This window comes from Giraffa tippelskirchi, chromosome 1 (genome assembly GCF_054371585.1).
Source record: "Giraffa tippelskirchi isolate mGirTip1 chromosome 1, T2T-mGirTip1v1.2.pri, whole genome shotgun sequence".
NCBI lineage: Eukaryota > Metazoa > Chordata > Mammalia > Artiodactyla > Giraffidae > Giraffa > Giraffa tippelskirchi.
In genome coordinates, this window is record NC_137275.1 from 84269624 (window position 1) to 84280065 (window position 10442).

The window sequence follows — 10442 nt, forward strand, 5'->3', positions numbered from 1 at the left end:
AAAAAGCAAGAAGACACCACCCTTATGGCAGAAAGCAAAGAAGAACTAAAGAGCCTCTTGATAAAAGTGAAAGAGGAGAGTGAAAAAGTTGGCTTAAAACTCAACATTCAGAAAACTAAGATCATGGTATCTGGTCCCATCACTTCATGGCAAATAGATGGGGAAACAATGGAAACATTGATAGATTTTATTTTGGGGGGCTCCAAAATCATTGCAGATGGTGACTGCAGCCATGAAATTAAAAGATACTTGCTCCTTGGAAGAAAAGCTATGACCAACCTAGACAGCATATTAAATAGCAGAGACAGCTGGGCCTCGGTCTTCCGACCACGCCCACTGGAGCCTGTTCGCATTGACTGACCAGAGTCTGCAAATTCAATGCTCTGAGCCATCTGGACCGCCCCGATCCCAGCTTTCTATCCTTTGAAAATACTAAGAATAATGTCCCTGCATCAGTTTTTTTTTTTACTGGAGCCAATCACCTGTCCTGCCTGGATCAGGGATCGTACCCAAATCGCACTTAGCCCCAATAATCACGAAGTCCACATCTGTAAGAAGAATGGGGGCCAGTGGGTGAAAGCTCATGAACTCAAGGAACACAACGGACACATCACAGGTACTGACTGGGCTCCTAAGAGTGACCGCATCGTCACTTGCGGGGCCAACCACAACGCCTACGTCTGGAGTCATAAGGATGGTGTCTCAAAGCCAACCCTGGTGATCCTGAGAATTAACCAGGCGGCCACTTCCGTCAAGTGGTCCCCGCTAGAGAACAAATTTGCCGTGGGCAGCGGAGCACGACTCATCTCCATTTGTCGCTTCGCGTCTGAAAATGCCTGGTGGGTGAGCAAACACATTAAAAAGCCCATCCGCTCCATGGTCCTCAGCTTGGATTGGCATCCAACAACGTCTTGCTGGCAGCGGGATCCTGTGACTTCAAATGCAGAGTGTTTTCTGCCTACATTAAAGAAGTGGATGAGAAGCCAGCCAGCACGTCCTGAGGCAGCAAGATGCCTTTCGGTCAGCTGATGTCAGAGTTCGGTGGCAGTGGCACCGGCGGCTGGGTGCAGGGGGTCAGCTTCTCGGCCAGCAGCAGCCGCCTGGCCTGGGTCAGCCACGACAGCACAGTGTTGGTTGCTGACGCCTCAAAAAGCATGCAGGTCTCAACTCTGAAGACGGAGCTTCTGCCCCTCTTCAGTATGTCGTTCATCTCAGAGAACAGTGTCGTGGCTGCTGGCCATGATTGCTGCCCCATGCTCTTCAACTACGATGGCCGTGGCTGCTTGACCTTCATCTCCAAGCTGGACATCCCCAAACAGAGCATCCAGCGCAACACGTCGGCCATGGACAGGCGGGTCACGACGGAGGACTGCAAAACGGCCCTGGAGACGCTGCACCAGAACAGCATTACTCAAGTGTCTCTTTATGAGGTGGACAAGCAAGACTGTCGCAAATTTTGCACTACCGGCATCGACGGAGCCATGACCGTTTGGGATTTCAAGACCTTAGAGTCTTCCATCCAGGGTCTTCGGATAATGTGAAGCTGAAGGAGCCTCCAGACCCAGCATGAGGACAGGCTTCGGCGGAGAAGCTCCGCCTTTCGCATGGGAGGGGAGCCAGCCGCCAGGAAACACGGAAGAAGCACAGGGTGCAAACCTCGTTGTGTGTTTTGTTTGAATATGATTGGTGAAAGTGTTGGTTTTTTAAAAGCAGCAGTGATTTTGGTTTTGTTTTGGGGGTTGTTTTGTTTTGCAATTTCATTCCATGCTTGACCAAAGCTTCTCTTTAAGTAGTTTATTATGGAATCTTGTCAACACTAACTTATAGGAAGGGGTGGGGAGGTATGTAAATTATCTGCTAAAAACATTAAATATAAACACTATGTAAAAAAAAAAAGCAGAGACATTACTTTGCCAACAAAGGTCTGTCTAGTCAAAGCTATGGTTTTTCCAGTAGTCATATAATGGATGTGAGAGTTGAACTATAAAGAAAGGTGAGCACCGAAGAATTGATGCTTTTGAACTGTGGTGTTGGAGAAGACTCTTGAGAGTCCCTTGGACTGCAAGGAGATCCAACCAGTCCATCCTAAAGGAAATCAGTCCTAAATGTTCATTGGAAGGATTGATGCTGAAGTTGAATCTCCGATACTTTGGCCACCTGATGCGAAGAACTGACTCATTGGAAAAGATCCTGATGCTGGGAAAGATTGAAGGCAGGAGGAGAAGGGGACAACAGAGGTTAGTTGAAATAGTTGGATGGCATCACCGACTCGATGGACATGAGTTTGAGCAAACTCTGGGAGCTGGCGATGGACAGGGAAGCCTGGCATGCTGCAGTCCGTGGGATTGCAAAGAGTCTGACACGACTGAGTGACTGAACTGAACCCCAAATCAATATATGGATGCTTAACATAATTACCAATACTAATTAATCTGAAAAGTGAACTAGTAAGAATAGCCAGAAAACTTCCAAAACCACGAGTAATCAATTATATCTGTCTTGCCAGATCTTTAAATGTGCAAAACTGGGGCCAAAATGCAAAGTCCAAAAGCATGTAAAAAAAACATTAAATGATGAATCTGACTTTTGAAATCAGTTCAAAAGGGATAGACAGTTCAATATAGGATGTGAATAACCATGTAACCAATATAAAGTTAAATGATTACTTCAGATCATATGCCAGAATAAATCCCAGATGAATTAAAGAGTTAATTATTTTTTTAAAAATGAAGCCATTTTCTAAAGAATATAGTCGGTTATGTATATATCCTTGGGAGTGCAAGTGGCCTTTCTAAGAAAAGCTAGAAAACATAATAGAAAAAAAAAATCAATAGACATGATTACAAAGGTTCTTCATGATCACAATGATGACAATGATAAAGATGAAAGAAGAATTAAATCATATCTTTAATATGCAAATAAGCGTTCTGCTAAAAGGATGCATTCTGAAGGTTGACAGAGTTATAACTAGGGAGAAATGGAAGAATTTTCAATTTGTACGTTTTAAAAAAGAAGAAAACAAAAATAAACAAATGGGACCTAATTAAAATTAAAAGCTTTTGCACAACACAGGAAACTATAAACAAGGTGAAAAGACAGCCTTCAGAATGGGAGAAAATAATAGCAAACGAAGCAATGAACAAACAATTAATCTCAAAAATATACAAGCAACTCCTGCAGCTCAATTCCAGAAAAATAAACGACCCAATCAAAAAGTGGGCCAAAGAACTAAACAGACATTTCACCAAAGAAGACATACAGATGGCTAACAAACACATGAAAAGATGCTCAACATCACTCATTATTAGAGAAATGCAAATCAAAACCACAATGAGGTACCATTTCACATCCGTCAGAAGGGCTGCTATCCAAAAGACTACAAGTAATAAATGCTGGAGAGGGTGTGGAGAAAAGGGAACCCTCTTACACTGTTGGTGGGAATGCAAACTAGTACAACCACTATGGAGAACAGTGTGGAGATTCCTCAAAAAACTGGAAATAGAACTGCCATATGACCCAGCAATCCCACTGCTGGGCATACACACTGAGGAAACCAGAATTGAAAGAGACACGTGTACCCCAATGGCCATCGCAGCACTGTTTATAATAGCCAGGACATGGAAGCAGCCTAGATGCCCATCAGCAGACGAATGGATAAGGAAGCTGTGGTACATATACACAATGGAATATTACTCAGCCATTAAAAAGAATACATTAGAATCAGTTCTAATGAGGTGGATGAAACTGGAGCCTGTTATACAGAGTGAAGTAAGCCAGAAAAACACCAATACAGTATACTAACACATATATATGATATTTAGTTAATCGGTAAAGATAACCCTGTATGAGAGACATCAAAAGAGACACAGATAAATAGAACAGTATTATGGACTCTATGGGAGACGGCGAGGGTGGGATGCTATGGGAGAATGGCACTGAAGCATGTAAATTATCATATGTGAAATGAATTGCCAGTCCAAGTTTGATGCATGATACAGGGTGCTCCAGGCTGGTGCACCGGGATGACCCGGAGGGATGGGATGGGGAGGGAGGTGGAAGGGGGGTTCTGGAAGGGGAACACATGTATACCCATGGTGGATTCATATCAATGTATGGCAAAACAAATTCAATATTGTAAAGTTAAAAAATAGATAAATAAACTAATTTAAAAATAAAATAAAAAAGAAGAAAACATGGTAGGACAATGGGTCATTTTTACTTTTCTTTCTCTGTATTTTCTGGGTTTTAATTTTTTTATAGTAAACACATTATTCTAATCTGTTCATTAGAAAAAAAAATCTTTTCCAAGCAACACTAAAGCTTTAAAGCAGGCTAAAGGCTAAAGTGTAACTCTAAAAATGAAATACTCTTAAAAATCAATTTTAAAAAGCCAGTTATCCCAACTGAAAAACAGGCAAAGGACAGTAGTATAAAAAACAGTTCATAAAGGATGTAAAAATGGCCAATAGGCATAATAAAATATGTTTAATTTCACTAGTAATCAAAGAAATATATATTAAAATAATCCTGAGATCTCATAGTGGTCTGTGAAATTGACAAAGATTAAAGAGAAAAAGAGTGCTCAGAGCTGGTAAGGGTTTGAGGGAACAAGGTTGGAAGCAGTGTGAGTGGTGCTGCAGGACAGAGAGTGGGGTGAAGAGGATGGTCACATCCCAGGTCACGTCCAAGTCCCTGGGACAGCCACCAAGTGTGGGTTCTTGGTTCTATGCAGGAAAGAATTCAAGAGTGAGCCATGATAAAGTGAAAGAAGGTTTATTCAGGGAGAAATACACTCCACAGAGTGTGGGCCATTTCAGAAGGCAAGAGAGGCACAGGAGACCCGAAAGGCCCATGGGTAAGGGGTTGCCTTTAATTAATTATACATTATTCCATAAAATGTATTTTTCTTGCCTTTATTTCATGCTTATTTCTACAATAGTGACCACCTCATCTGTTGTTATAATGAAGATTCTTACTTAACTTGCATTCTATTGACAGCAAATACCTGATGGATTAAAATTAAAATGTAATTTCATTCAAAGGGTGCACAATTTGTATACATTTTTCATTTTAAAAGTATGTTAGTGGAAACAAAAATATTTGTTACGTACTTTTATTTATAGTTTTAAAGTTTAGTTTTCTTCTAAGATACTTAAAAGCAGATATTAAATTGAAAGGGAAATACAAATTATAACAAATAGCTAACAATTTTTAAGAAGCATTTAAATATGTCTGGATTTTGAAAAATATTTTATAAATTAATTCAGTCATATTCAATACTTTTATAAAAATAAAACCACTTGCAGTTCTAATACTAAATGTACATCAAGTTTCCAATGTAAGAATAAATATCTTACTTTCATTCATGTTATACCTGGACCACGGGTTCTTAAATTTTTTGGTCTCAAGACTCTTTAAGCTACTGAAAGTTGTTGAGGACTCCAAAAAGCCTTTATGTTAGAATTAATACTGAGAAGTTTTTAAAACACAAGAATATGTAAGCACAAATTCCATTAGCTCTCAGAACACTGATGACATTACATGTCTTGCAACCTCTAGAAAACTCCACTGTATACTCTAGAAAGCATGAGAATGAAAAGGGCAAATCAAGTCTTAGTAGAATTAAGAAAAAAATAACTTGATCTCTAGACCCTGAAAAGGTCTCTGGGACTTCAGGGGTCCCCAGAACCACTGATCTATAACCACATAGTATAAATTTAAGAGTAAGGTGAATCATCTAATATTGCAACACCATCCTTGCTCCTCCTGTGCCGCCGCTGCCAATACTGTGCTACTCTGTAAACACCTCTGCCTCCGCAAATTGGAATCTGAAGAGAAGCAAGAAAATGGGCACTTGCCATTACTACTAAATGATTCTTCACTATGCAAGCATCTATTTATTGTATTAGCGCTATCTGACAGGAAGACTGACAAGTTCATTTGTCTTCTCTCTTACTTAAGCACTTCCTTCATTTGCCCTCGGGCCCTGAAGAGTGTTAGTTCTAGAGCTGAACCAGCTCTCTGCCACATCCTGAGTGCCACTCCGGCTCTTCTCATCCCTGGCCAGTGACTTTTCAGTATCTTCTAACTTGAAATTTAGGTCTATTCTGGAGTTCCCCATTCCTCAGGGTGGTGCTGCCTCCCCTATTTCTGATGGCTATCCTAAAGTCCCAGGGGTTATATAAAGTACTGAGTAGGATCCTTAGGGGAGGAAAGTAGGTCCGTCTCTGGGATCTTCCTATAGCAGCCCGACGCTAGGTAACCTGAGTTAGTCTCGTTCTTGGTACACCACCCATGGGTCTCCCTTTTGGAAATGCTGAAAGCCCATCTACATATGGGTCTGCATCTGCTGCCCCTCAGCATGTGGGGCTGGTGATGCCTCCAAGACTGCAGCAGTGATCTCCTCCCATCACTGGCAGGGGCCTCCCACCCCCTTCTGCTGCCTGGTCCTTCAGTTGGACAGGAGCAGACCTGCTCCTTCTCTTTCTTCTGAATTAACTTCCTTACCTGCAAAATCTTCTGGATCCCCTTCCATCCCCACGTCAGATGGGGTCTCTAGTCTCCTCCCGCTTAGCTCTTTCATGCCATTGTCCTGCTGGCCTTCCCCACACACACCTCAAAACAGGGCAGGAGTTGTCTCTAGTCTTGGATCCCTCAAACATCAGGAAACATTTAGTCATATGACCCTCTGCACAGGGTTCATTTCAGCATATAGGGGCATAGCACAAGGACTTTAGGGGCTTCCTTGATGGCTCAGTGGTGAAGAATCCGCCTGCATCGTAGGAGCCACAAGCAACATGGATTCAGTCCCTAGGTTGAGAAGATCCCCTGAAGGAGGGCATGGCAACTCACTCCAGTATTCTTGCCTGGAGAAATCCATGGACAGAGGAGCCTGATGTGCTACAGTCCCTGGGGTCGTAAAGAGCCCAACATGACTGAGCAAGTTGGCACTTACGCACAAGGACTTTATGCTACATTTTACACTTTTCCTCCACTGCAAACTTTTCTCCCTCTCTGAGGCTCAGAACTGTTTATCAGGGTTAGTGGCAGGGCTGATGAGGTACCTGCTTTATTTATACCCTCTTGGTAAACCTCTCCAGTCTTACACCAGAGTCCTCGGGGTTTGCCCTAAAAAGGTAAAGTTGCTTTTCTCTTTCCCTCTCTACTGTGTTTCTTTCAAGTCTCCAGAGGAGCAAGTACAAGCCCCACGTTTTTGAGTCAGATAGGAGAGTAGTCCAGGAATGAATATTGATTCCTCATTATTATTCTGCCATCTATACCTTACTCACTAGGTTTTGCTAGTGAGTAAGTAGCACTGTTAAATGTTCAAATAATTACTTTTTACTCATGAACATAGATCAACAAAAGGTCTTTTTTCGAAAGGAAACGATCCTTAGTAGTTTGGGGTGCAGTCATTGAGGTCATTTTAACTATTCTGCCATCCTGGCAGGCATAGGATCGAGGTCCCCAGGCCACGCTGAAGTAGGACGCCTGTGCACAGTGCTGGCTGTGGCCCCCCTGGTGGAGCTGTAGGGCTTGTTGCTTTAATAAGCCCCGCCACCACTAAGTTGTTCAGCCATCCAACCCAATCTGGTCTCCCTCCAAGTCTTCCTTATTCTCCTCACCTTGCAATTGCTCTCTGCCAAGCTTAGCTACTTCCCCAAGGCTTTTTCTAAGGCCCTCTTACGTGTGCATCCCCCTAGTTTTTCACACTGAGGACGACTTCAAAGGCTGGCAGCACTGGGAAGGGAGGCCTGACAATAAAAGAAATCCCAACTGGAGAAAGGTTTGCTTTGGCAGCTGCCTGATTGTTCTGTAGGTGGGGAGGCGCCTGCTCCAACCTCTGCAGCTCACTTGCCCTCACAGCTCATTACAGATGTTTTCTTTTGGTCTCGTTCCCTTCTGGGCCTCTGAGCCCCCACTTCTAGCAGGCTTATGTAAATTTTCATGAGGCCTCAGCTGCTCTTGCCTCCATTGATCCCTTTATCTGCTGCCAACAGGAGACTTTCTTAATCTTGCTCTGAGCCACACTCAGGAGGGGAGAGGCTCAAACACTCTGAAAGTGGGGCCCATTGCTATTTGGTTCTGCAGCTTATTCCAGGGCCACAAGGCTTAGAAAGAGTGAGTTGAACAACCCTTCAACCAGAAAGCCCGTTCCATCATGTGTTTCCTCCAAGAACCCCTTGTGGGCCTCCAGAGAAATCCTGAACTTAAGCAAGAGTTATTATTTCTTTGTGCAGGGCTTGCAATATATATATTTTTAAATCACCCTGCAAACCAAGCTAATCATTGACTGAATTCACCTTAGTAGTAGTCGTGCATTGTTACTCACTCGGTCTTGTCTGACTCTCTGCAACCCCAGGGACTGTAACCTGCCAGGTTCCTCTGTCCACGGGATTCTCCAGGCAAGAATACTGGAGTGGGCTGCCATTCCCTTCTCCAGGGAATTTTCCCCAACCCAGGGATCAAACCCAGGTCTCCTGCATTGCAGGCAGATTCCTCATGGTCTGAGCCACCAGGGAAGTTCCCTTACTGATATCCAGTTGAGGAGCCCTGACTGAATTGCCTAAACTAGGAATTCTTGACTCAACTGAAATAATTTTGACCTTCTCTTGCAGTGCTGGCTTATTTCAAATGCTTTTGAAAAGGTCTGAACCCTAAAGGCCAGGAAACAGTCCACACAGCTCCAAGGATATGTGCATGGACAAGTATGATACCCTGGGGGTCTCTGTCCTTCAGGTAAACTCGGACATCTGGCCAAGTTAAGTACTGAGTCCTTCTCTTGAAATGCGGCCCACACAAACTCATTTCCCTGAAGACTGGGCCGCAAACTGCCGACAGGGTGGCCTTTCTCTGTCACTACCATGAAGTGGGCTCATCAGCAAGGGACATAAGCATGCAGGCACCCTTTGTTCTTCGTGGTTCTGTCCAGAGGCTGCTTCCCCTCCCAGAGGGCTCGGCTCAGTCACCTTCAAGGGCTGTTCCCATCCCCCGCTGCTGCCCTCACACCATGAAAGTTCAGAGCAGCTGGACAAACACCACGTGCCCAAGTTAAAGTAACAAAGACCTTTCCTGGGGCCTCAAGCTTTTTGATAGTAAGAGACTGTTTCCTGAAAGAAAACAATCCCTCAGAGCCTAAACCACCTGCTGAAAAACCCTTCCTGCCTGTCTGATGCAATTTGAAGACAAAACCTGGAACAGAGCATTCTGTAAATTGCTTTGAATTGGTTAGGAAGTAAGTTGTCCTTGTATCCTTTTGTATCTGCCCTGAGCTAACTCAAAAAGGAATAGAGCAGAGGTGGCCAATGTGAAGCTCTGCCCATGTAGATTATACCATGATATGGGCCAGTAGGCTAATTTTCAAGAGATCCAATGTGTGTGTTTCAAAAAAAAAAAACAACACTAGAAATACTATGAGAGGGTGAAAATTTATTCACCAAACTCCTCAGAGAAAGCAAGCTCTGGTTCAAAGGCATAAAGTTCCCTGGGCTGGGAATTAGAACCTCTAAGAGGCATCCTTATAAACAGAAACAAGAATAGTTGGCCAACTAACCATTTTCTAAGGAAGACAAGTGCAATTAATGACTAAATTTTAGTTTTCCTTAGTGAAGCAAGGCCAGAGCAGAACTTCTGGGTTAACAGAGGAGACGCTGAGTCTTGCCTCATGTCCTACATCTCTGCCCGAGCTCTTGGGATCTCCCTCAACTAGTGACCTGAAGAGTCTAGAGTATTTCTGAAATATTAGTTGAAGGAGCACCAAAGCATTAGCTTGCCAAAAAATTTAGCCACACGTTTGGCTAAGATCCTGGACCTGAGGACCTGCCCATCTCGGAGCCCTGACCAGCTCATACTGCGGAGATAGCACTGTTCATCAGGACAGTTCTTTAAACTAGATGATTCGTGTGTCCTTCCAGATTTACCTCTTGAGGAGTAAGTAGGTGTAAGTGAGGAGATCTCAAGGCAAATCTATATGTTAGGGATAAAAGAAGGAGCAGGACACCTGTGCAGTCACTCAGCCAATTTTCACTAGGCAACAGGTGTAAAGTTATTAAATTCCCTAGTTCTCTTACCCCAGGCATCGTCTCATATCAGCCAAGACCCACCTGAGATGAGTTGACTCCACATAGAGAGTCTCTGGGCCCCACACCTAAAGCTCCCCTCCCCACCCCCCAGTGCCGGTAGGAATTAGGAAGGCATATAGCTATGGATGAAGAGATGAGGTGGAGGAAAATGGACCTAGGGAACAAAATCATCTCTCAAAGATGCTGACGAGGCATCTGGACTGTAGATCCCTCTGTTGACAGCCCAAATGTGACTAACCTCCCTTGTGCCTAGTTATCTGCTTGAGGTCCTTTGACCTACAATATAGCCCCCAAACCTACTGAATCTGTCTTTATAATAAATTCGCATTGGGATTCTGTCCCATGTCATTTGCCATTCCT

The 10442-nt window shown here is 43.6% G+C and overlaps 1 pseudogene; it reads left to right on the top strand.

Annotated features, from left to right (window-relative positions):
• The first annotated feature begins 441 nt into the window (after positions 1–441).
• Positions 442–1566, top strand: LOC145521303 (actin-related protein 2/3 complex subunit 1A pseudogene; annotated as a pseudogene).
• Positions 1567–10442: the final 8876 nt, after the last annotated feature.